Below are 6381 nucleotides of genomic sequence, written 5' to 3' on the forward strand. Positions count from 1 at the left end.
CTGAGCTGATTCATGCCAATAAGAAGCATACATGTAATACTACAAAGGTATCGAGACAGCAGTTAAATCATCATGAAGGAAGGAGTCTTCGATAAATCTGAGTTAGTCACATAAATCAAGTTGGGATCTAGCTCACATCTCAGAGGGACTGCTGCTGGTAGTCCAGGAAGGTGAAATCAAGAGAAGGACCACAAAAGGGACAGAAAGTCACCAAAAGGGTAGGAGTCTGAAGAGAGCCCTCTAAAAGAAAATGGGTTTGAAAGACATTTAGGAGGTGGCATTGAAAAATACTTTTTTTTCCTGAAAATTTAGATGCAGAATGAGGAAGAAAGAGGGGGCATAAAGAACCTAGGTCTCTGGCCTGAACAATTTGGTTAGTACTACATACAGGCAATACTCAAGAAAGGCTATCACCTAAAGAGACAAGTTGTTAAGGATGCTGCTGGCTTCAGTACTAGGATACTGAGTCTCAAGTCTTTGAAAACCTACAGGGGCAGACAGGAATCTGAAAGGAACTATAACTTCAGAACAGAAGACTGGGCCAGGGCCATGACTTCTGTAGAAGTCACCAGCATAGTCAACTCTCTACAGTCTTTGAGACCTACATAATCTTCCTTATATGACTTTAACAAGAGTACATTGGACAGATGGAGATTAATACACAACTACTCATTAACTTAGACACACACACACACACACACACACACACACACACATACACACACACACACACACCATACACAGCCTTTGTTTTAGTCAATGTTCCATTGCTGTGGAGAGACACCATGACCACAGCAATTCTTATACAGGAAAACATTTAATTGAGTCTGGGTTACAGTTTCAGAAATTTAGTTCATTATCAGCATGGTGGGAAGCAGGGCAGCACACAGACCGACATGGTGCTGAGAGTTCTACATCTGAAATGGCAGGCAGCAGGAAGAAAGAACTACTGGTCCTGGCTTGGGCTTCTGAAGTCTCACAGCCCAACCCCAATGACAAACTTCTTCCAACAAGGCCACACCTACCACAAGGCCACAGTCTTCTAATAGTGCCTCTCCCAGGTGAACAAATATTCAAATCTATGAGCCTGTGGGGGTCATTCTTAGTCAAACCACCACAACCTTTGTGTGTGTGTGTGTGTGTGTGTGTGTGTGTGTGTGTGTGTGTGTGTGTGTGCCATGTTACATGTTTAAAAGCCAAAGGAAAACTCTGTGGACATATATGAAAGCTGGGAATCAAACTCAGGTTGGTTTTAGGGCTTGGTGGCAAGCATCTTTAGCTGCTGAGCCATCTTTCCAGCCCTACACACAACCCTTTGAGGCTTGCAGTTTATATACTTGAGAAAGAAGTGGGAACCACGGATGTGATCAATAAATCATGGTTAATTGGCACAGTCTTCTCACACTGTTTCATTAATCTATGGGTTTCCAGATACACGCTTTTCCTTTAAAGTTTCTTGCCATTCATTTAAAAGAGAAATTTTGTTGAGCATTGTAAGATGTGGTGTATTGCATTAAAGATTCTTAAAATATATTAATTTGGATGTCATGTACATGATTCAGTTTTCATTGGTGACAGGGGTGAGAGCCCGCTGAGCATATCTGAGAATCTAGTTCTTTCTTCTTTTCTGATTCTAATACTGTCACTGGGATTACTTTCATCTTAGTTTTGGTTTTTTGATGAGATGCTTGAAAAGGTTCAGTTGGGAAGCCAAAGATGACCTCTTATGGTACCCAGTTCAGGGAATTACTTGTGTGTGTGTGTGTGTGTGTGTGTGTGTGTGTGTGTGTGTGTGTGTATGCATGTGTATTCAGGTATACATACACATATGTATACATGCATGTGGAGGCCAGAGGTTTATGCCCTGTCTCTTCCTCAAATACTCTTCATCTTATGTATTTGAGACAGGATTTCTCACTGAATCTGGAGTTCACAGACTGACTAGACTAGCTAGCTGGCAGGTCCCAGGAATTCTCCTGTCTCCACCTTACAGGGACTGAGATTATAGGCTTGCACCAGCCATATGTGGCTTTTTACATAGGTACTGGAGATCTGAATTCAGGCCCTTAAGATTTTCTGGCAATCATGTTACTCTCTGAGACATCTCCCCAGCCCATAAGTTACGTTTAAAAAGGGTTTTCCCCCTAGTTTCTTTCCAATACAGTTTAGGTAAAGCCTTTATGGGCTCGTTGTATTTATGGCTGGCTCTTGAAAATGCCTCTAAAATAAATGTTTGCAGACTCATACGATGGAAGAAAGTGGGATATCGTCCAAGTGCCTTGCACCACGACCAGGACGGTACCCTCTGCGTTTAAGGAGTTATTTTTCTACAATTTGGTGATTTGGAAAAGCACTTTAACCTATTTCTATATTTCCCAGTTTTCCAGAAACAACAAACTTTATACCATCTTCAGATACCCCAGATGACAGATCCTAAGTTTCTGTAGCTTTCCATCATAGTACTTTCTGTTATTTTGAGAGATTTATTCCATTTCCTGCTTTGGGGTGGATGCCTCCTTCCTTGTTATTTTGCCTTTTAGGTAGCATGGGTTTTGTTTTTGTTGTTTCTGTGAGACAAGCTCTCAAGTAACCAAGTGTAGCTTGAACTCTTTATAGCTGAGGATCATCTCGAGCTCCCGATCCTCCTGCCGCCACCTCCTAAGTGCCAGGATCATAGAAATGTGTAACCACACCCAATTTTTAGCCCTGCTTCTTAATTCTCTCCTGATACTTGATATAGGACATTTCTATTTTACTGTTACGTTTGTTTTTTTTTTGCCCCTTCTCTTTCCCTTTCAGCTCTTGAGTGCATGGTAGATAAATCTTGGCTGCATCACCCGAAAAAGAGGCCTAAGCCCTGACCCAGTTTGTATTTTGTTGCTCTGAATAAACACCAGGACCAAAAGCAACATGGCGGAGATAGGATTTACTTCTCTGTATACTTCTGGGTCACAGACTATCACTTTATCACTGAGGTAAGTCTGGGCGGAAACCATTGCAAAATGCTGCTTCCTGGCTTCTTCTCCCTGGTTCATACTCAGGCAGCTTTCTTCGTCTTCTCCTTATAGGGAACCTTGAAGTCTTCTCAAGACATCCCAAGACCAAGTTCTCAACACAAAGGAGATTTATTTATCCAAGACGGACAGAGGGCAGGGATAAGGGACAAAGACAGGAGCTAGAGGGCGATGGGGAAGGGGAAGCGAATAAGAAAAAGGAGGCAAGGGTATTTGTCTCAGAGGACAAAGGATTGCCTTTGGATAGAGAGGAGACAGACACGGCACATAGCAGTTTATAAAGATACAAGGGGAAACCCCATGTTAGGAAGAGGTGTATAATTTTAATTGGGCATGTTAATTAGGTGAGTCAAAAGGTGATTTTGATTGCTGGACTTCAATACTTTGTTAGCAGGACCTTGGTAGGTAATCAGTCTCATGAGGAAGGATTGGCCAAATAAGGAAACAGACCTTAGGGTCTAGCTTTAGGAGTGTGGTCTAAGAGGTTTTTTTAGCAAGGTAAAGGGAGTGAGGGAGAAGGTCAAGGCCTGCCAGAGTCACAGTGCCCACCATGCTTGAGCTGGCTAGTCTCTTCACTCCTTTTTATTTTTGTAACTTTTTATGTGTATAATAAGTGTTGTGTTCAAATGAATGTCTGTGTAACAAGTACATGCCTGGTACCCAGGGAGGTCAGAACAGGGTGTTGGACTCTCTGGAACTGGAGTTGTCGAGAGGTGCGAGCTGCCATGTGGGTGCTGGGAATCGAACTCAAGTCCTCTGCAAGAACAAGAAGTGCTCTTAACTACTGAGCCATCTCTCCAGACCCTTCAGGCAACTCTCTTACACAACCCAGGATTACCTGCCCAAGGGTGGCCTTGTTCACAACCAGGCTGAGACCTTCTGTATGAAACAAAAAATTAAGGAGGTGTCTCACAGACATGCCCACAGGCCAATCTGATCGAGGCAGTTTCCAGATGGGTTACAATTTCCCTCAGCTCTGAATTAAATTATGTCAGATTGACAGCTGAAGCTAACTAGGAAATGCTTCCAAGTGCAAATTCATTTTAACTTTTAAATGTGTTTTCCTTCATCTTTGGTTTGAGAATCTCACACATGCACTATGTTTTGATCTAGTTCATACCCACTCCCTCCCCTTCCATTCCTCCCCTCTCCTCTCCATAATCATTCCCTCCCTAGTTTCCTGTGTTCTTTTTGTTTTTAAACCCACTGAGTCTATGTATTACTACAATGTGTGCTTGGGTGTAGGGCCATCTACTGGATCATAGGTAGCCTTCTGAGAACAGCATGTTTGAAGACACCCGGTCCTCCAACTCGTAGCAGCCATTGCTTGCCCGTAGTTCCTCAGCCAGGGGTGGAGCTTCACTACTGCCTCCTTCTTCCTTGCTGGGACTTTGTCTGGCTCGAGCTTGGGCAGGCCTCGCCTGCTGTCACAGCTGCTATGAGTTCATGCGCACAACTGCCCTGCTGTGTTCAGAAAGCACTGCCTTACTGTAGTGCCCTATGGCCTCTCCCTCTTTATTTCTGAGACAATCTCAGTGCATCGCCCAAGCTGGCTTTGAACTTACAGACTCCTACTTCAGCCAACTGGGTGCGAAGATTACATCTATGTAACACCACCTCTGGTACTTTTTAATATTAAAATTAGAAGCATATCTTGAGGATGAGAAGTGCATTCCATCCACCCCACAACTAGTCATGTGGATACCGACTCCCTTTCTGTCTTTCTGTGATCTATGTTATGAGATGAACTTTAGTCAAAAGATATTGGAGGGCTCCCTAAAAATAATAATTTCTTCTTCAAATTTGCTTAAATTAAGTAATCAAAGGATATATCTTTTCAAATGTGTATAATGAACCCCAATTCAGAACATGTTGTTTGAACCCAAGGAGTTAGCTTTCTGTAGATTCCAAACTTGGGGCATCTGGTGTGGGAATCCCCTCTGTATGCTATGAATATGTTTTGTTTTGTTTTTTTTCACCATTGGTTAAAAAAAAAAAACAAGTTGCTTTGTCCTATGGCAGGGCATAACATAGCTAGATGGGAAAACTAAACTGAATAAAGGCAGAGTCAGCCAAACAGCATGTAGCCACCCAAGACGCAAGATGTGAGGTAATAAACCATGAGCCTCATGGTAAAATATAAAAGAATAGAAATAGGTTAACTTAAGATGTAAGAACTAGCTAGGAATATGTCTGAGCTGTTGATCAGACAGTGTTGTAATCAATACAGTTTTGTGTGATTTTTCGGGTCTGGGTGACCGGGAAACGAAAGCACAGTCTCCATTTACAGGCATCTTCTCAGACACGTGTTTTTTTGTTTTGTTTTGTTTTTGTCACAGGTGTCAAGAATACCATGATGGCAGAATATTTACCCATTTGTGATCAGACTCAAATGTTGTCATTCCTGAAATCTCATTCTCCTGAAGTCAGTGGAAGAAAGTTCTAGGCCGTGGGGCTTTGGCCCTGAGAACTGCATGGGGGCAGCTGGAAATGGCTTTATATAGCAGCCTTGCTTCATGTTTGCCATCAGATGCTGATAAGGACATTCTGACAGTGGAACACAGTGGTTCTGCGGAAGAGCGACAGCAGCGGTGCCAGGGGACTGGCTCTGCTTTCAGATCTGGGACGAGCAGTGTGTCACTGTCACTGGTGTTACACATTCCAACCTGGGCTTGGTCTGGGTTTCTTTTAAACATCTGGATTGCCTAGCCAATACGAACATCCATGGGGGTGACTTTGCTCTGCTGTGAGGCCTTTCAGTGAGATCATTAAGGCTATAGAGGTGACACAGCACCCAGGGTCACTGACAAGCTATTCTTTGTTAAGGAAGAGGCAGAAGAGCTCATCAAAAAAGATTTGACCTGTACTTTGGAGATGTGATAGGAAAGTGAAAGAAACCAGGCAGAGACTTGCTCTTGTCGCTGAGAGGGCACACCTCTGAAGGAGTCACCCTGGTGTAAGACACTCCAGGCTGGGCTTGGTATAACTGAGCCTTAAGACATGGAGTTCTGGGGTTCTGAGAAGGTTCCTTCCTCTCTTAAATAAAGAATGGCAAATGGAAGCATTCAAAGGTCACTTCTGTTGTGTGTATGCAGCCGCTGGCTTTGTCATGTCTCCTCATTCTGAGGGGGACACGCACAGGCTATAGACGCCAGCGCTCCTCAGAGGCCCACTTAGATTTTCATCTTTGTTTTCTACTGCATCCTTACACTGCCCAGCACATACAAGGTTTTCACACTTCCCTCCTTCCCTTTCTCTTGCTATCCTTTACCTTCCATCTCAGTCCGTGTTGTGTTGTTAGAATCATCCAGGCTGGTTACGTCATAAGAAGGAAAACTTTTTAGCTACCTCGGTTTTGCAGGATGAA

The 6381-nt window shown here is 43.3% G+C and overlaps 1 long non-coding RNA gene across 1 annotated transcript; it reads left to right on the forward strand.

The window, feature by feature from the left end:
* The first annotated feature begins 2804 nt into the window (after positions 1 to 2804).
* Positions 2805 to 6075, forward strand: LOC125397966 (uncharacterized). The gene is made up of 2 exons (XR_007231250.3): positions 2805 to 2975; positions 5354 to 6075. It is a non-coding gene; the product is annotated as an uncharacterized LOC125397966 (long non-coding RNA).
* The last annotated feature ends 306 nt before the right edge of the window (positions 6076 to 6381 follow it).

This window comes from Myodes glareolus, chromosome 14 (assembly GCF_982192425.1).
Source record: "Myodes glareolus chromosome 14, mMyoGla1.1, whole genome shotgun sequence".
NCBI classification, from domain to species: domain Eukaryota; kingdom Metazoa; phylum Chordata; class Mammalia; order Rodentia; family Cricetidae; genus Myodes; species Myodes glareolus.